Source organism: Oncorhynchus keta, chromosome 19 (genome assembly GCF_023373465.1).
Source record: "Oncorhynchus keta strain PuntledgeMale-10-30-2019 chromosome 19, Oket_V2, whole genome shotgun sequence".
Taxonomy (NCBI): Eukaryota; Metazoa; Chordata; class Actinopteri; order Salmoniformes; family Salmonidae; genus Oncorhynchus; species Oncorhynchus keta.
Window position 1 is genome coordinate 21,619,256 of NC_068439.1, and position 20,442 is coordinate 21,639,697.

General features: G+C 45.0%; 1 protein-coding gene across 2 annotated transcripts in view; it reads left to right on the plus strand.

The window, feature by feature from the left end:
* The window catches only part of LOC118397649 (ribosome biogenesis protein bop1-like), a 157,673-nt gene that overhangs the window by 34,791 nt on the left and 102,440 nt on the right, over positions 1-20,442 (plus strand). The gene's annotated exons all lie outside the window — the stretch shown is intronic.

Here is a 20,442-nt window from a genome sequence, read left to right on the forward strand (position 1 = left end):
GCGATTTGTCTACACAAATAATATTTTTGTAAAAACTGAACATTTGCCATCTAACTGAGAGTCTCCTCATTGAAAACATCTGAAGTTCTTCAAAGGTAAATTATTTTATTTGAATGCTTTTCTTGTTTTTGTGAAAATGTTGCATGCTGAATGCCAGGCTTAATGCTATGCTACGCTATCAATACTGTTACACAAATGCTTGTTTAGCTATGGTTCAAAAGCATATTTTGAAAATCTGAGATGACAGTGTTGTTAACAAAAGGCTAAGTTTGAGAGCTAATATATTTACTTCATTTCATTTGCGATTTTCATGAATAGTTAACGTTGCGTTATGGTAATGAGCTTGAGGCTGTATTCACGATCCCGGATCCGGAATGGCTAAAATCAAGAGGTTTCTTAAGTTTTTAAATAAGCACGCTCCAATCAAACAGTTTTGAACCAGGAACAGATACAGCCCATGGTTCACTCCAGACCTGACTGCCCTTGACCAGCACAAAAACATCCTGTGGCGTACTGCATTAGCATCGAATAGCCCCAGAGATATGCAACTTTTCAGGGAAGTTAGGAAAGCAGAGGCTAGCTTTTTCAAACAGAAATTTGCATCCTGTAGCACTATCTCTAAAAAGTTCTGGGACACTGTAAAGTCTATGAAGAATTGGAGCACCTCCTCCCAGGTGCCCACTGCACTGAGGCCAAGAAACAATGTCACCACCGATCAATAAACACTCCCAGGAATCGCAGTTCCACAATAAATGCTTGTTTTGTTCGATAATGTCCATAATTTATGTCAATTTATGTCCAATAGCTTCATTTGGTAAACAAATCCAAATGCGCGATCTGGTCCATTCGGACGAAAATGTTCAAAAAGTTATATTATAGGTCGAAGAAACTTGTCAAACTAAGTATAGAATCAATCTTTAGGATGTCGTTATCATAAAAGTTCAATAATGTTCCAACCGGAGAATTCCTAAGTCTGTAGAGAAGCCATGGAACGACAGCTACCTATCAAGTAAAAGCGTGTTACTGAGAACGAGACTGTAGGCAGACCACTGACTCAAAGAGCTCCTCATTCATGTTTCTAAAGACTGTTGACATCTAGTGGAAGCCCTAGGAAGTGCAACTTTATCTATATCCCACTGTGTATTCAATAGGGGTGAGTTCAAAAACTACAAACCTCAGATTTCCCACTTCCTATTTTGATTTTTTTCTCAGGTTTTTGCCTGTCATATGAGTTTTGTTATACTCACAGACATCATTCAAACAGTTTTAGAAACTTCTGATTGTTTTCTATCCAATACTAATAATAATATGCATATATTAGCATCTGGGACTGAGTAGGAAGCAGTTCACTCTGGGCACACTTTTCATCCAAATGTGAGAATGCTGCCCCCTATCCCAAAGAAGTTAACATGCATGAATCCAAGACTGTTACGGTTACAGAAGTCAACAAATGAGAGGGCCTGGGGAATGGGAGTGGAGCTAGGCACTGCAGGGCCTGGATTAACCTCCACATCACCAGAGGAACAGAGTAGGATAAGGGTACGGCTAAAGGCTAAAAGAACTGGTCGTCTAGTACGTTCAGAACAGAGAGTAAAAGGAACAGATTTCTGGGCGCGGTAGAATAGATTCAAGGCATAATGTACAGATAAAGGTATGGTAGGATGTGAATACAGTGGGGGTAAACCTGTGCATAGAGTGACGATGAAAGAGATATTGTCTCTCAGTATATAATTTAAACCTTGTGATGTCACTGAATGTGTTGGAGGTGGAATTAAAGTGTTCACTAAGGCGTATTGAGCAGGGCTAGAGGCTCTACAGTGAAATAAGGCAATAATTACTAAACAAAACTGCAATGGACAAGGCATATTGACGTCAGGGAGAGGCATGCGTAGCCGAGTAATCATGGGAGTCCAGTGAGTAGCTTCAGGCAGCTGGCGGGCCGGGGCTAGCAAGCTAGCAGAAGGGCCTTTGAGGGACGTCACGACGGAAGAAAGTCTGTTGTGGCCCCCTCGTGCTGTTACGTCAGCAGACTGATAAGCAGGGCTCCGTGTGGCAAACCAGGCCAATTGGCAAAATAGGTATTATGGCCAAAGAATTTATCAGATGGGCCTCTTAAGCGAACAGTCGATGTGCTCTAGACAGCTAGCGTATGGGCATTCAGGGGACGTCGCGACGGAGGAGCCAGTTGAGAGATTCCCTCGGGCGAATCACGTCGGTAGTACAGTCGTGATGGGTTGGTGGGGGTCCAGGCCGGTCGGCAAAATAGGTATTGAATCCCAAGGAGTGGCTGATGGACCTCTACGGCTAGCTGGGAGATTGGCCTAGCAGATGTGCCTAGCAAGGCTAGCTCCAGGCTAATTGGTTCTTGCTTCGGGACAGAGACTCTAGCCAGGAGTGGCCACTCGGATAGCTAGCTGCGATGATCCAGGTAGGGAAAAAAGAGAAAAGGTTCAGAGTGTCCTAGTGTTTAGTGTCCCAAGTTGTCATAACTGTGACCTTCATTGCCTACCATCTGTAAGCTGTTAGTGTCTTAACGACCGTTCCACAGGTGCATGTTCATTAATTGTTCATGGTTCATTGAACAGGCATAGGAAACCTGTGTTTAAACCCTTTACAATGAAGATCTGTGAAGCTATTTGGATTTTAATGAATTCTCTTTGATAGACAGGGCCCTGAAAAAGGGACGTTTCTTTTTTTGCTGAGTTTATATATATTTTTCCATCACCACAGCAATTATTTCTCAACATATTTTTGAACTGTGGCACACCTTGATTGGATAAAAAAAACTCTGCTGCACACCAGAAATGTCCCTATTTAATTTATTTTGTGTTAATGACCTCCATCTCATCTGAGGCATACCACAAATCATCTGTGACAAACATTATTTAAGTAGATTCATTAGGGTTTATTTTTAACTATCTTTCATAGTTCCTTACTCATTATGATTTTTGTGTTCCCCTTTTAAGACCGTCATGTGAATCTGCGCTAGACAGAAAATGTTTTGCTCTGGTGAAATAGGTTTTTACTTTTGAACTATTTGGGCTCTAGACGGTGAAAAAGGTATTTTATGTTTGAACTATTTGGGCTATAGACGATGAAAAAGGTATTTTATGTTTGAACTATTTGGGCTATAGACGATGAAAAAGGTATTTTATGTTTGAACTATTTGGGCTATAGAAAAAAAGGTATTTTATGTTTGAACTATTTGGGCTATAGACGATGAAAAAGGTATTTTATGTTTGAACTATTTGGGCTATAGACGATGAAAAAGGTATTTTTATGTTTGAACTATTTGGGCTATAGACGATGAAAAAGGTATTTTATGTTTGAACTATTTGGGCTATAGACGATGAAAAAGGTATTTTATGTGTGAACTATTTGGGCTATAGACGAAAAGGGTATTTTATGTTTGAACTATTTGGGCTATAGACGGTGAAAAGGGTATTTTATGTTTGAACTATTTGGGCTATAGACGGTGAAAAGGGTATTTTATGTTTGAAATTTGGGCTATAGGTGAAAAGGGTATTTTATGTTTGAACTATTTGGGCTCTAGACGGTGAAAAAGGTATTTTATGTTTGAACTATTTGGGCTATAGACGATGAAAAAGGTATTTTATGTTTGAACTATTTGGGCTATAGACGATGAAAAAGGTATTTTATGTTTGAACTATTTGGGCTATAGACGATGAAAAAGGTATTTTATGTTTGAACTATTTGGGCTATAGACGATGAAAAAGGTATTTTATGTTTGAACTATTTGGGCTATAGACGATGAAAAAGGTATTTTATGTTTGAACTATTTGGGCTATAGACGATGAAAAAGGTATTTTATGTTTGAACTATTTGGGCTATAGACGGTGAAAAGGGTATTTTATGTTTGAACTATTTGGGCTATAGACGGTGAAAAGGGTATTTTATGTTTGAACTATTTGGGCTATAGACGATGAAAAAGGTATTTTATGTTTGAACTATTTGGGCTATAGACGATGAAAAAGGTATTTTATGTTTGAACTATTTGGGCTATAGACGATGAAAAAAGGTATTTAATGTTTGAACTATTTGGGCTATAGACGATGAAAAAGGTATTTTATGTTTGAACTATTTGGGCTATAGACGATGAAAAAGGTATTTTATGTTTGAACTATTTGGGCTATAGACGATGAAAAAGGTATTTTATGTTTGAACTATTTGGGCTATAGACGGTGAAAAGGGTATTTTATGTTTGAACTATTTGGGCTATAGACGGTGAAAAGGGTATTTTATGTTTGAACTATTTGGGCTATAGACGGTGAAAAGGGTATTTTATGTTTGAACTATTTGGGCTATAGACAAGCAGTTTTCCGCATTCTAAAGGTGCAACCACAGACACAGAGACATGCTCCATTTGTTTCTAATAAGGCAGAGGCTGTGGCAGAGCTAAGCCTAATAAGACTTGCCTGTGCTAATGGTTCTCACAGCAAGGTAAAATTGAACAATTGATTTAGCTTGATGTCCCAACTCCAATGATGCAAATCCAACGACAGCCTGAGCGCATTTGACTTGAAACAACGATACATGTTGCGTGGGCCTCAGGAGATGGCAGAGAGAGCACGCCCCCATCCAAATCGCCGGGCCGCAGTGGAGAGGGGCAAAAAGCTTGAACTTCTTTGACGTGTATGTCACTGACAACCTGAAATGTTCCATCCAGGAGGCTGAAGAAATTCAGCTTGGCCACTAAGACCCTCGCAAACTACAGATGCACCATTCAGAGTATCCTGTCGGGCTGCATCACCGCCTGGGATGGCAATTGCACCATCCACAACCACAGAGCCCTCCAGGACATCGACAGCACCCGGTGTCACAGAAAGGCCAAGAAGATCATCAAGGACCTCAGCCATCCGAGCCACAGCCTGTTCACCCCGCTGTCATCCAGAAGGCAGAGACTGTACAGGGGCATCAAAGATGGGACCAAAAGACTGAGAAACAGCTTCTATCTCCAGGCCTTCAGACTGTTAATAGTCACCACTAGCCCGGCTCCGCCCAGTACCCTGCCCTGACCTTAGTCACCGTTACCACCCGGTACTCTACCCTGCACCTTAGAGACTTCTACCCTATGTACATAGTCATTGAACACTGGCCACTAATAATGTTTACTTACTTCATATGTATATATACTGTATTCTAGTCAAGGCTCACATTATAACTACTGTTATATGCACAATTTCTGTTAATATACAGTCTATACACACCATCATACACTGAGTGTACAAAACATTATGAACATCTTCGTAATATTGAGTTGCACCTCTTCTTGCCCTCTGTCTCAATTCATTGAGCATTAACTCTACAACGTCTCAAAAGCTTTCCAAAGGGATGCTGGCCCATGTTGACGCCAATGCTTCCCACAGTTGTGTCAAGTTGGCAGGATGTCCTTTGAGTGCTGGAATATTCTTGATACATACATGAAACTGATGAGGATGAAAACCCCAACAGCGTTGAAGTTCTTGACACAAACCAGTGCGTCTGGCTCCTACTAACACCCTGTTCAACGTCACTTACATTTTAAATGTTGTCTTGCCCATTGGCACACATACACAATCCATGTCTCAAGGCTTAAAAATCATTATTTAATTCTTTAACCCGTCTCCTTCCCTTCATCTACACTGATTGAAGTGGATTTAACAAGTGACATCAATAAGCGATCATAGATTCACCTGGTCAGTCTGTCATGGAAAGAGCAGGTGTTCTAATGTTTTGTACGCTCTGTGTATATTTATGTTCTGTTCCCGTTCATAATTCCTTTTTATATTTTTTAAAAACATTTTTAGGTTTGTTTGTTTTGTATTGTTAGGTATTGCTGCAGTGTTGGTGCAAGAACCATTGGCATTTCAACAGGCTATTATCAGAGCGGCACCAGTGCTTCATGTTCAAATTCCATTGGAATTCCACAGGTCACATTTAAACATGAGTGGATCCAAAGACGTATCATGATTAGGAACATTTCCTCTGCACCACTGTGAGTTCCTCAAGGCACTCTGGTTGAAAACCACTGCACTGAAGAATAGGATAGGTAAAAGAGGAAAGGGAGGTGTGGGATGTAGGGAGGAGGGTGAAACCAGGGATGTCTAGTAGAGAGACTGATGGGTAGAGGGATGGTTTGAACGGTGTTCCAGAGAGCATCTCACACTGAGGGAGAGGTAGAAACCCATCCCACCCTCTTCCAAGGGGCTTCTTCCTGATCCTCACCTACTCAGTCTAACAGTGTCAGAGCACACCTCTATGGAGAGATGGAGTTAGTATTTTCTCTCTTTGTCCTCTTATTTCATTGCAACAGATGTTGTGTTTATTTTTTTCAAGTATTAACTTTCCCCTTATTTAAGGATTTACTGTCTTTAACCCTTGTTAGATTTGAGGGTTTTACGGACCGTCCGATGAGAGAACCAAGGACGTGGAAAATCTCATCAGTGGTTCCTTGTCATTGCGATCCTTCCCACAGCAGCGTCCTATGACTAGCTTGCCCTAGCCTATCTAACCCTTGAGCCTTTGTCTGGTCTGCGCTAGCCTGTGTGGTCACGGTGTTGCTGCTGTCCCGCATGAGTGGAACCACGGTGGTCCTGGCCCATTTGGCCTGTGTTAAATTAGCCCCCTGCCTGGGGACAGCAGATAGGGTTCCCTCTCAGGCCTCCCAAAGCCTCCTCGCCGTCCCTTCGCAGGCAGCCCTCCGACGGAGCACAAGTTGTCTACAAATAAAACGGCAGACGGCCAAAAATCTCACTCGTTTATTTATTTTTCAACCCCCTCTCCTCTTCTTACCTTCCTCCTTTGTAATAAAGGGCTATTTCCTGTTTTGCGGAGTGAAGGGGGAATATGTGAGACTGCAGCAGGGCCTGTCCGAGGCCTCCTCGCCGGCAGGAAGGGGCTTTTCCCCCCGCAATGGCTTTTCCATGTGCTCTGTGAGATGAATGAAGACACATTGTGGAATAGAGGGAGGGGAGAGAGCGAGAACCCTGGCTCCCAACTGCGCCTGCTGCTTCCTGCCTCTGCGCAGCTACTGCTCAACGGGACCTGTGCGCAGAATTCAATTCAGTAGCACACTAGACTAGGAAGTCGTACTGATGTGAGTAAGACCTTTTAAACAGGTTAACATTCACAAGGCCGCAGGGCCAGACTAATTACCAGAATACTTACTCGGAGCATGTGCTGACCAGCTAGAAAGTGTCTTCACTGACATTTTCAAACTCTCCCTGACCCAGTCTGTAATACCTACATATTTCATACAGACCACCCTAGTCACTGTCCCCAAGAACGCAAAGGTAACCTGTCTAAATGACTATCGCCCTGTAACACTCACATCTGTAGCCATGAAATGCTTTGAAAGGCTGATCATGGCTCACATTAACTCCATCCCAGACACCCTGGACCCACTCCAATTCGCATACCGCCCCAACGGATCCACAGATGATGCAATCTCTATTGCACTCCACAATGCCCTCTCCCACCTGGCTAAGAAGAACACCTACATGAGAATGCTGTTCATTGACTGTAGCTCAGTGTTCAACACCATAGTGCCCTCAAAGCTCATCATTAAGCGAAGAACTCTAGATTTGAACACATTCCTCTGCAACTGGATCCTGGACTTCCTGATGGGCCACCCCCAGGTTGTGAGGTTAGGCAACAACCCATCTGCCACACTGACCCTCAACAAGGGGGTCCCTCAGGGGTGCTCCTCTACTACCTGTTCACTCACGACTGCGTGGCCGTGCACAACTCAACACCATAATTTTGTTTGCTGACAACACAACGGTGGTTGGCCTGATCACTGACGATGATGAGACAACCTATAGGGAGGTCCGTGAACTGGCAGTGTGGTGCCAAGAAAATAACCTCTCCCTCAACGTCAGCAAAACAAAGGAGCGAATCATGGACTACAGGAAACGGAGGGACGAGCACGTCCCCATCCACATCAACGTGGCTGTAGTGGAGTGGGTCGAGAGCTTCAAGTTCCCCAATCCATATCACGAAGGAATTACAATGTGTTTGGAAAGTATTCAGCCCCCTTGACTTTTTCCACATTTTATGTTACAGCCTTATTCCCCCCCTCCCCAATTTCAATCACTGCAACTCCCCGGTAGCCTAGTGGTTAGAGCATTGGGTGGTTAGAGCAAATCCCCAACCTGACAAGGTAAAAATCTGTCGTTCTGCCCCTGAGAAAGGCAGTTAACCCACTTCCCCGTGCCCCAAAGACGTGGATGTCGATTATGGCAGCCCCCCGCACCACTCTGATTCAGAGGGTTTGGGTTAAATGCGGAAGACTCATTTCAGTTGAATGCTTCAAGTTGTACTACTGACTAGGTATCCCCCTTTCCCAACCGGCTCGGGAGGCAGAGGTTGAGTCATGCGTCCTCTGAAACATGTCCAGCCATGACACCAACCCACTTAACCCGGAAGCCAGCCACACCAATGTGTTGGAGGAAACACCGTTCAACTGACGACCGAGGTCAACCTGCAGGCGCCCGGCCTGCCAGAAGGAGTTGCCAGAAGGAGTTGCTAGAGCGCAATGAGCGAAGTACAGCCCCCCCCCTATCCTCCCCTATCCCGGTCGACCCTGGGCCAATTGTGCTCCACCCTATGGGACTCCCGATCACAGCCGGTTGTGATATAGCACGGGATCGTTCCCGGGTCTGTAGTGACATCTCTAGCACTGCGATTCCTTAGACTGCTGCGTCACTCGGGAGGCCCAGCCTTATTCTAAAATCGATTAAATAAAATAATTTCCTCATCAATCTACGCACAATACCCTATAATGACAAAGCAAATGTATTAAAAATAAAAAACATATTTACATAAGTATTCAGATTCCTAGCTTTGAGACTCGAAATTGAGCTCAGGTGCATCCTGTTTCCATTGATCATTCGTGATGTTTCTATAACTGAGTTGTCGTTCACCTGGGGTAAATTCAATTCATTGGACATGATTTGGAAAGGCACACACCTGTCTCTATATTGTCCCACAGTTGACAGTGCATGTCAGAAAAAACCGAGCCACGAGGTCAAAGGAATTGTCCGTAGAGCTCCGAGTCATTGTCAAGGCACAGATCTGGGGAAGGATACCAAAAAATGTCTGCAGCATTGAAGGTCCCCAGGAACACCGTGCCCTCCATCATTCTTAAATGTAAGTTTGGAACCACCAACACTCTAACTAGAGCTGGCCGCCCGGCCAAACTGAGCAATCGAGGGAGGTAGGTTGGTCAGGGAGGTAACCAAGAACCCGACGATCACGCTGACAGAGCTCCAGAGTTCCTTTGTGGAGATGGGAGAACCTTCCAGAAGGAAAACCATCTCAGCAACATCCCACTAATCAGGCCCAGGACATCATTAGGGCCGAGCTCCCTGCCATCCAGGACCTCTATACCAGGCGGTATCAGAAGAAGGCCCTAAAAGTTTTCAGACTCCAGCCACCCAAGTCAGACTGTTGTCTCTGCTACCACATGGCAAGCGGTAGCGTTGCACCAAGTCTGCAACCAACAGGACGCTGAACAGCTTCTACCCCTAAGCCATAGGACTGCTAAATAGTTAGTCCGGGTAGCTATTGGTTAACTATTTAACTATCTGAGTTGACCCTCTTTGCACTAACTCCTTTGACTCATCACATATGCTGCTGCTGTTTATCTATCATGTTGCCTCGTCACTTTATCCCTACCTACAGTTGAAGTCAGAAGTTTACATACACCTTAGCCAACTGCATTTAAACTCAGTTTTTCACAATTCCAGACATTTAATCCTCGTAAAAATTCCCTGTCTTACGTCTGTTTGGATCAACACTTTATTTTAAGAATATGAAATGTCAGAATAATGTAATTTTTTTTCATCGCATTCCCATTTGGGTCAGAAGTTTACATGCACTCAATTAGTATTTGGTAGCATTGCCTTTTATATTGTTTAACTTGGGTTATCCTTACTCGTTGTATTTAGTCCTTGTGTTTTTACTTTTTAAAATGTTTTCTCTAGTTTTGTCTCTGCATTGTTGGGAAGTAAGTAAGTATTTCACTTTAAGTTTACACCTGTTTACAAACCATGTGACAAATAAAATTAGATGTGATTTAGGGTGTGTGTTTGTGTGTGCTAGGGATCAAGATTTTGGAGGGGAAATGCTCAATTGGGAGATTGGCAATCAGAACAGTGTTGTCAAGGCTGCCAAAGCTCTTAACAGGCTGGGAGAGTGAGCATGTGTGCCCCCAGTCTTGTGGCTGTGCTCACAGCATATCCTCCTGGTTGGCTGTTCTTGTGAGGCTCGTCCCAGGAGGAGAAGCTGGAATGCTTTTGTAGGACGATGCGCTCACCCGTTATTTTTTACGGGCCACAGACAACCCTAATATGTCTGGGTGCTGCTACAGCAGAGACTTGGACAGCTCTCTTGAAGCAGGCATACATGATGTAGCCCCCCACCCCTGAACTCCTCTTCCCAGATCCTGTCTACATAGTCTGGGTACCCCTGCCAAGCCCCTATGATGCAAACACAACTTTAGGTCCTGATCCAGCGTGGTGGGGCCTCTCTTGTGGTGCTAGTAGTAGACCGATGAAATCACTATGTTTTTTGTGTCTCTGAGTAAAGCTGTATTTTTTTTGTGAGACTACAGCACAAGGGTAGATTACATCAGAAAGTTAAGTTAGGAGGCGGTGAAAAGTGTCAACCCTACAGTAAAACATCCTTGTTCATTTGTTGTCTGCTGTAGGCACATGAAACTTGGTAGGCTTACGCGTTTGGTGCACTCAGCACTTTGACATGGCGTAATATCCATTTTAGTGTGTGCATTACTGACCAAAAGTTTTGTTGGGCATCGTTGACTTGATGGAGATTTTGTCTTTATAAGTCTAACTGTACGGGTCATGTTGAGGACCATATCTGGCAATCACATTGAGCAGTTCAGTGGTTGGCGAACTCCAGAGCAGATAGCAATGACCCATTGAAGTGAGGGGTGGGCTCAGGACAGGGGAGAGGGAGATGCATACTTGGCAGCCATTTTAAACTCTCCACCTGACAACCTTGGATGACCCTGGGATGCTGTGCTGCTTGACTTACCAGCAGGTCCAGAGGAACAGAACACAGTTCAGCCCGTCTTTTGAGTGCACCCTTGGGTGTAGAACCAACATACATGCCAAGACGAGAGTTTCCAGAGTGAATTCATATCAACACGCACACCACACCACCACATTGCCTCTCTTGAGCTGTGCTGGGAATCTAATAAAACACACTACTCCATCATCATCATTGATGAAAATGACTTCCTCACTCGCACACACCATTTCCTCTCCATTTTCGGTCAAATCAAGACTTTTTTTCACGACCTCAAGATCCTAGTTCCTTCAATAGCTTGCCTATATCTAACATCTAGGATATGTTAGGGTTACGTCCCTCTGACTTCCCCGGCATGTGCTGTGAGACGGCCTGCCTTTTTTTCTCCAACCATCCTAAATCCCTCCTGTTATTCCAGCCTAATCAATGACGGACGTTTCAGACGTGGACTGGCTTTAATTGTGTGATCCTATCTGCTTCATGAAGGCTGTTCCTCTGTCAGAACTCTGTTGCTCGGGAGCAAGCACCCTATAGGAGGTGGCTTATTTTCATTTCATTACCAACCATAACAAACAGGCTCTCGACGATGTGACCTGTTGGGTGTCCCGTCTTAACCATGTGCTAAGAGACCAGACTCATATCCCCCCTCCTCCTCATCTTCCTCCCAACTCATTCTTCCTCATCCCACCTCCTCATCATCCTCATCCTACCTCCTTCCTCCTGCTCTTGGAAATCTGATGAAACCAGATTTTGAAAAGTGGGGTTGAAATGGAGCCACTCATGTCTGGAAGTTGTTTTTTCCCTGTAAAATGTTGGTAATCCCAAAGTTTAATTTTGTGATTGGGATGTTTCCAGGTGGTGGTTTCTAATGCCTTCCAGATGGTCTCCATGCCGACTCCAGTCGAAGTCGCGATGGCAGGAAAAACATTCTTTAAAGCTGGGATTTTCACAGTTGGGCAGGACTGGGATTGGCGGCTCTCTGACTGAATGAGGGAGACCAGACCACAGTGTCCTCCTCTGTTTCTATTAGCACCTCTGACAGCAGACACAGAGAGAGAGAGGATGGTTCTATTACCAATGTTGAATCCTGGCCCAGCTAGAAAGGACAGGACACTGTGTGATCTGGACCCAGTGTCCCTTTTGGCTGAGGAGGTCAAACTTTCCTTTGTCTCCCTCTCTCTGTCACTCTTGTCTGTCTCCATCTCTCCTCCCTCTGTCTTTATCAGTCCCTTGCTGTTTTCTTTCCTTCCAACCCTGTCTTCAGTGTTCAGCCACGATGCACTGATTGAGCCAGAGTCTCGTCGGGAACAGCGTGTTACCCGAAGCAGTCAAAAGTAATGTTTTCAGGTTCCTCCTGAGTGTAGTAGCTTTGGTAAAATGTAACAAAAACCTGCCTGTGTGGGTTAGGGAAAAGAGAGCTGGATATCAACTCTGATTTCAGGAGAGGCCCAGAGGCATGTTTAGCTATCGGTGCGTTTTCTGGCTGTTCCCTAGCTAAACTGAGGGCATGGGCAATGGCCTCCAGCCTCCCAGGTCTCCCTTCTCTGTTATTGAGTTTAAAGCAATCACCAAGGGAGTTCCATTGTTTCCTCTGGTCATGTAGCTGTGTTCCAGCCATGAAATCGAATCAATTAAGGGAACGTGGACCAGGGGGTCTATTTCAACACAACCCTAAACCAGAAAGCAACCTTAGGAGTAAGTCTGAACTCACCCCCTCTCCCAGTGCATGGAAGGTCTATATCAAATTTATTTTCACTCACTGGCCAGTTTATTAGGTACACCACCCCGTTCATAAAGAGGGGTTGCTCCTACAGACCTTGCTATATAAAGCAGGCAAACAGGCATCGAGGCTTTCGGTTATTGTTCGATTGAATGTTAGAATGGGCAAAACATGTGACTTTGAGTGTGGTATGATCGTCAGTGCCAGGCACACAGGTTTACCAAGAATGGTGCAACAAACAAAAACACATCCAGTCCGCGGCAGTCCTTTGGGCCAGAAAGGCTCGTTGATGAGAGAGGTTAACAGAGAATGGTGTGAACTAACATGTGGGCTACAAACCATCAAATAACGGTGCAGTACAACAGTGGTGTGCAGAGTGGCATGTCGGAACGCTCAACTCGTCTATCACGGATGGGCTACTGCAGCAGGCGACCACACCGGGTCCACTCCTATCAGCTAAAAACAAGAAGAAGCGGCTCCAGTGGGCAGGGGATCACCAATACTGGACAATTGAGCGGAAAAACATTGGCTGGTCTGATGAATCCCTGCTAGTGGCAGTGGTGTACCATCATCCATTCTGCAACAACTGTGTGGTGCCATAGCGTCAGCATGGACCAACATCCTTGTGGAATGTTAGACTCATAGAATCCATTCCCCAAAGAATTCAGGCTGTTCTGGAGGCCAAGGAGGGTCCGATCCAATACTGGATGGGTGTACCTAATAAATTGTGTGTTGGTGTGCGCAAGTGTATACAGTGCATTCAGTAAGGATTCAGACCCCTTGACTTGTTCACATTTTGTTACATTACAGCCTTTTTCTAAAATTGATTAAATCCCCCCCCCCCCCATCAATCTACACACAATGACAAAGCAAAAACGGAAATGTTTACAAATTTATAAAAATAGACATATCACATTTACATAAGAATTCAGACCCTTTACCCAGTACGTTGTTGAAGCACCTTTGACAGCGATTGCAGCCTCGAGTCTGACACTACAAGCTTTGCACACCTGTTTTAGGACATTTACTCCTGAGGTGCTGACTTGCTGCATCCTTGACAACTGCTGTGATTATTATTTGACCATGCTGGTCATTTATGAACATTTGAACATCGTGGCAATGTTCTGTTATAATCTCCACCCGGCACAGCCAGAAGAGGACTGGCCACCCCTCATAGCCTGGTTTCTCTCTAGGTTTCTTCCTAGGTTTTGGCCTTTCTAGGGAGTTTTTCCTAGCCACCATGCTTGCATGCTGTTTGGGGTTTTAGGCTGGGTTTCTGTACAACACTTTGAGATGGGGCGGCAGGTAAGCCTAGTGGTTAGAGTGTTGGACTAGGAACCGGAAGGTTGCAAGTTCAAACCCCCGAGCTGACAAGGTACAAATCTGTCTTTCTGCCCCTGAACAGGCAGTTAACCCACTGTTCCTAGGCCGTCATTGAAAATAAGAATTTGTTCTTAACTGATCTTGCCTAGTGAAATAAAGGTAAAATATATATTTTTTTAAATATAATCTGATGTAAGAATGGCTATATAAATACATTTGATTTGATTTTAGGAGAGTCTCCCATTCTTCTCCACAGATCCTCTCAAGCTCAGGTTGGATGGAGAGTGTCGCTGCACAGATATTTTCAGGTCTCTCCAGAGATGTTAGATCGGGTTCAAGTCTGGGATCTGGCTCGGCCACTCAAGGACATTCAGAGACTTGTCCCGAAACCACTCGTGTTGTGTTGGCTGTGTGCTTAGGGTCATTGTCCTGTTGAAAGGTGAACCTTCACCCCATTCTGGGGAGCTGGGCGCTCTGGAGCAGGTTTTCATTAAGGATCTCTGTACTTTTCTCTGTTCATTTTTCTCTCGATCCTAGTCTCCCAGTCCCTGCCGCTGAAAAAAATCCCCACAGCATGATGCTGCCACAACCATGCTTCACCGTAGGGATGGTGCTAGGTTTCCTCTAGACGTGACGCTTGGCATTGAGGCCAAAGAATTCAATCTTGGTTTCATCAGACCAGAGAATCTTGTTTCTCATGGTCTGAGAGTCTTTAGGTGCCTTTGGGCAAACTCAAAGCAGGCTGTCTTGTGCCTTTCACTGAGGAGTACCTTCTGTCTGGCTACTCTACCATAAAGGCCTGATTGGTGGGATGCTGCAGAGATGGTTGTCCTTCGGTAAGATTCTTCCATCTCCACAGAGGAACTCGAGCTCTATCAGTGTGACCATCAGGTTTTTGGTCAGCTCTCTGACCAAGGCCATTCTCCCTCGATTGCCAGGCGGCCAGCTCAAAAATTATTTCTGAAGGCATTGTATATGTGTTCATTGATGAGGATAAAAAAAATGTATACATACAAAAATATAAAGGCAACAATTTGCTAAGATTGCACTGAGTTACAGTTTATACAAGGAAATCAGTCAATCGAAATGCATTCATTTGGCCCTAATCTATTGATTTCACATGACTGAGAATACAGATCGGCATCTGTTGGTCACAGTTACTTAAAAAACGAAGAGACGTTGATCAGAACCAGTCAGTATCTGGTGTGACCACCATTTGCCTCATGCAGCGCAACACATCTCCTTCATACATGTCGATCCAGAGCATCTCAGACATGCTCAATGGGAAAGGGGTATATCTAGTCAGTTGTCCAACTGAATGTATTCAACTTAAATGTGTCTTCCGCATTTAACCCAACCCCAATGGGTGACATGTCTGAGTATGCAGGCCATCAAAGAATTGGGTCATTTTTAGCTGCCAGGAATTCAGCACAGGTCCGAAGGTGAGCGTTTGCCCACTGAAGCCTATTACGACGCTGAACTGCAGTCAGTTCAAGACCCTGGTGAGGACTAAGAGCACACAGATGAGCTTCCCTGAGATGGTTTCTGACAGTTTGTGCAGAAATGTGTTTGTTGTGCAAACGCACAGTTTCATCAGCTGTCTGGGTGGCTGGTCTCAGACGATCCCGCAGGGGAAGAAGCCTGTGAAGGTCCTGGGCTGGTGTGGTTCCAAGTGGTCCGCGGTTTTGAGTTCGGTTGGACATACTGCCAACTTCTCTAAAACTATGTTGAAAGTGGCTTATGATAATTTAATGTTCATTTCTCGATCTGGCAACAGCTTTGGTGGACATTCCTGCATTCAGCATGCCAACTGCACGGTCCCTCAACTTAAGGCATCTGTGGCATTGTGTTGTGTGATACAACTGCACATTTTAGAGTGGCCTTTTATTGTCCCCCGCACAAGGTGCACCTTTGTAATGATCATGCTGTTTAATCAGCTTCTTGACATGTGTGTCTTTTCAGGAGACCAGCGCCAATAACTTGGGTGTGAGTGCTGCCTTTTTTTAAATGGGGATAGCAGAGATCCCATACATGTGAGACTGGAGAACATGTTTCATGTATGGAGAGGATGTTTCAACTCTGTGGTCTCGTCATGTTGTGGTTAAATAGGTGGCCCCATGCCCTGTACGGTCTTCCTCTAGTCTACAGTATTTAACTCTGTTTCTCTCCCCCACCCCTGTTCATTCAATTCATTTGACTCCAACCTCCCTTCCCAAGTATTAAGTATTTTTATATTTTTACAAGCAGTAAATCCATGTTACTTCAAGAGTTATGATCATACACCACAAGCCAGGTACATCAGCATCAGTCGGAGAATGGGGCCTTGCTTTCGACGGCTGGAATGAAATAACCATTGCCAGCCCTCAGCGGCCACTAAAACTTCCTTATGGAACTCAATGTAGCCATCAAGAATAGTGGAGATGGTGGAAGTGCCATTGGTTGGTTGCGCCTTAAACCAAAGACATCATCAACCCTACTTTTCCAATATATGCGTCTGATTTTAACTCAAAATGACTGCTTATTCGCTCACAATAGATGATTGTGTTTTTCCTCTCTTTATTAGAGGAACAACCAGACCTGACGTTTGAATAGGGTATAGGGTCTTTTGTTTCGCTTTTTCCCCTTAGCCATTTGGATGACATTAACGTTGAAGAGGGATGATTAATATATTTTGTGGTTCGATAGACATGGGCTTGGTTTTTATGAAATCTATCTGCCACTGCACTATAAAAAACAATGGTTTTGTTCTACAATCCATTCTTAAAGATTTATTCAATTAAATATAATTGAACGTGGGTGGTGTTCTGTTACCGGCATTAGATGTAAGCCGATTCATAAAGATTCCATAAGGAGCCATAAGGCCCCTCTCCCGCCCACTTATTCTGCCTCTCCCATATACTGTTGCCCTCCAGATGAATGTCATGATGCTCAACGTATTTCTCAAGATATGAAACCAAATGTTCCCAAGTAGTAATTTTTCATTCTAACCATTTTAGGATTTCTACCTGGGGAAAGAGACCTAGAGTAGGAGAGATTTCCACTTGTGACCACAATTTCTTTTACACTAATATTGTCATCCTCTCTGTAGTCCTTCTTGGAAACAGTCCAGAGTCTAGACCTTCCCCCGGCCACCTGGTCTCATTTTACCCTCTCACAATAGTTCAGTTCCATACTGGCTGGGTATGTGTTAAGTCCATCCACGTATTCAGTGTGGTCATCAGTATGCAGCCCGGACCTCCGGTCGGTGCTGACATGTATGACACGGACCCTGAAACACTGTCTTGATTGATGGAGTCACCGTAGCAGGTTACCTAGAAGATGCATTGTGTCTCCTCAAACAGTCTGATATTGATCAGTGTGCTGTGCTGCTCTGGGCCCTGGGCCAATAAAAGGGCCATGAGAGGACTCAGAGGACCAGGTATACCATTTTGCATTGGCCCAGGATAAACTACTTACCAAACTGTTCCAATCCTAGGGACACAAAGGTTTGCATTCAGGCTCTGCAGCACTGCTGAAATCAATATGGTGATAATTTACTACCTATCTGTCAATTTTATGTGTAATCTTGGCCTGTCACTGTGCTGTCAGCAGGAAATCTCTTTTTAATAGTCTATTTAAGGAGAAGCAGGGTTGTGTTTTTCTAAGTCGGTGGGGGAATGTTGATCCAGAGCTGCTTGTCTGGGTGGGGGGTGATCTTAAGAAGTGGCTGGGCGAATCGCGTGCTGCTCCGACAGAGCAAACAGGACCCCCGGCCGCAGCATGCCGGACCCTTGCAGGTGCATGGAGGTGGGGGGTGTTTTTAAGAGAGGAGGGAAGACTGTTGCGGGGGGGGGAGTGTGGGGCTGCCAAAGCAGCCACCTGTCGTTCCGTAGTTTTTAGGACTTCCTTCTCATCCGGTATTCAGCACGGCTCCCAGTTGGCCCAGTGTGTGTCCTGTTGCCAGAAGGCCTGATTGAAACCAACTGCCAACGGGGGCTGCCATGTGTTTCGGTTGGAAGGAGGGGTTTGGAGATGGCGGTGGGATTGCAAGGTGAAACTCTGGGGAGTAGGGGACAGGGGTGTTAGTGAGCAGGGGTGGTGGTGAGTGTTGACGGGGATGGGGGGCAACCAGAATGCTTGAAGCTCTCACATTCGGCACAGCTAAGAGTTGAGATGTCTAGACTGTTTGATTTCTCCTTCACACCCGCCCAGGCCCGGGTTCCCCCACTCTCTTTCCCCTGTCAGAGCTTCAGCGTTTCTACGGAGACTGGGGTTATAAAAATCTTTTTACGGCTCTGGGTCTACTAGGAAGAAAATGAGGAAGAGAGGAGTGTGGCAGAAGATCTGTCCTCACCTAGACTCCCTTCTCTCTTTATCCTCTCTACCTCTTTCCTCAATCCATCTACTCTGGCAATGCCTGAAAATATGCGTTTTCCCATTAAAACCTATGAATCTTTCTGTGGCTTGTAGAAGGTTTTTGTGGTGGCCGTGGGGAAAGAAAATTAACGGAATTGACATCACTGGTATGTTGGCGTTTATAGTTAGTTGCGAAATCTGCTGCGTTCTCTAAGGCACAAGCAAGGGATTTCCTCGCTCTCTTTACCCGATGGCTTTCTCTTTTGTCATAATACCTGTGGGCTGTAGTGGTGGGGAGGGGAAGGAAAGCTTCAGGACATCATTTGATATTTAATTTTCAATAAATAAAGATTTTCTCTGAATGATGTACCGGATGCTTTTGCCCAGGTGGAAAACCCATTTTGGAAAAACCTGGACGTGCTCAGTCGGAATGCAAAGTTTCCACAGGCTGTACTCACTCCCAAGGTTAAACCGCATGTACGAGGATCCTTCAGAATATTTATTTATCAAGTTAGCGTGGCGTGTGGACCTCGCTGCACCGTGGCTCGACAGCTGTGGCGAGCTGACGTTACACTCCGCCTCACTGAATGAGGGCCTGACTTCGTCGCGACCTCTCAGAAATTGTGGATTTGCTATTTTGCGAAATAACAAACAATTTATTATTAGCCCTGGTTCCTACAGTACTACCATACAACATAAGACGTTAGAAATGTAAAAAGTGTGAAGAGGAAGTTCGTTGTGGAGGAACCCCTGGTTTCCGGGTCTCCAGATGCATTATAAGCTCTGTCAGACGAGTTCCTCTTCTAAGGGTCTTCTGCGTCGCAACGATATGGTTTCTGCATCCCACAGCCACCATCCATCCCCCGGTGGTTAGCCCCAGTCTTGTGTAGGGTGATCTACCCTCCCCTGGCCCCCCTCACAGTCATCCTCTCATTGGGCTTGACTGGAGTGGAGCACTTCTACAGACCAGACATGAGTCTCCATTGGCTGGCTGGCGTCTGCTCACCGCTAACCATTCCATATGCCTGAATGGGACCCATAGGGACTGAAGAGACAGACCGACCAACATCACCATTTCCAACACTATAGGTAGTTTACCCTGATTCACTGTCCCCACAGCCATACTGAGATGGTACTTTCTGGTGTTAATCTGTACGGTGGGTTTCACATCACTTGTTGTGTGGTGGTCGAGACAGCAAAGCAAGACATTACCTCTGTACTCTCGCTCTTTGCAAGACACAGAGGAACAGACAGTATTTTTACTTGGAATTGTAATAGGTAAAAAACATGTTCGTTTAACCTTGAAATAGTCAAATTGTGCTGCCCATCCATTTGCATTCACGTCCCAGTGTTGATCTCACAATCTGGGTTGGAGTGAATTCCAGATTTCCCTATACTAAGGAACATTGGCATCCTCTTAATTCAAATTTCAGCATTTTACGCAAATCCCGTATTCTTCTTGAAAGAGAAGTTTTTCTATGACCAAGTCACTGATCTGACAAAGTAATTTGTTCCTTATCAACAGAACACTTGAGTTCATGATTATAGTGTACAGTTTAAACATTACATGGCAAATATTTTAGTTTCCATTAGAAATAGAGGTTAGTGGGTTTGTCCACGTTGTCGTGAATGAAAGGAAAAAGAGCAGCTAGCCTCGCTCCCAGCGGTTGTGAACATTTCCACATTTGGTTTCCACCGCTGCCTGTGACAGGGCTGATGACTGAGTGTGATAGCAAGGACCAACCACGAGACCGGGCCCCAGCAGGAGGCAGCCCTGGTGTCGGGGAAAGAGAGGAGGGAGAAGGGGGTGGCCTGGAGGTCAGGGAGTAGTGGACACACAAGTTCTCTCTGGCCGAGAGAGGAACAGTGTTTGGGTTAGCTAAAATGCAAATGTCTATTTGACAAGCTGTATCCCACCTAGACATGACCAGGGACAGGGGGAGGAATTCCAGAGGTGTGCAGGATTCCTTTTCCTACCAGACAGGTTGGGCGTGTTGGGGCTGCGGGGACAG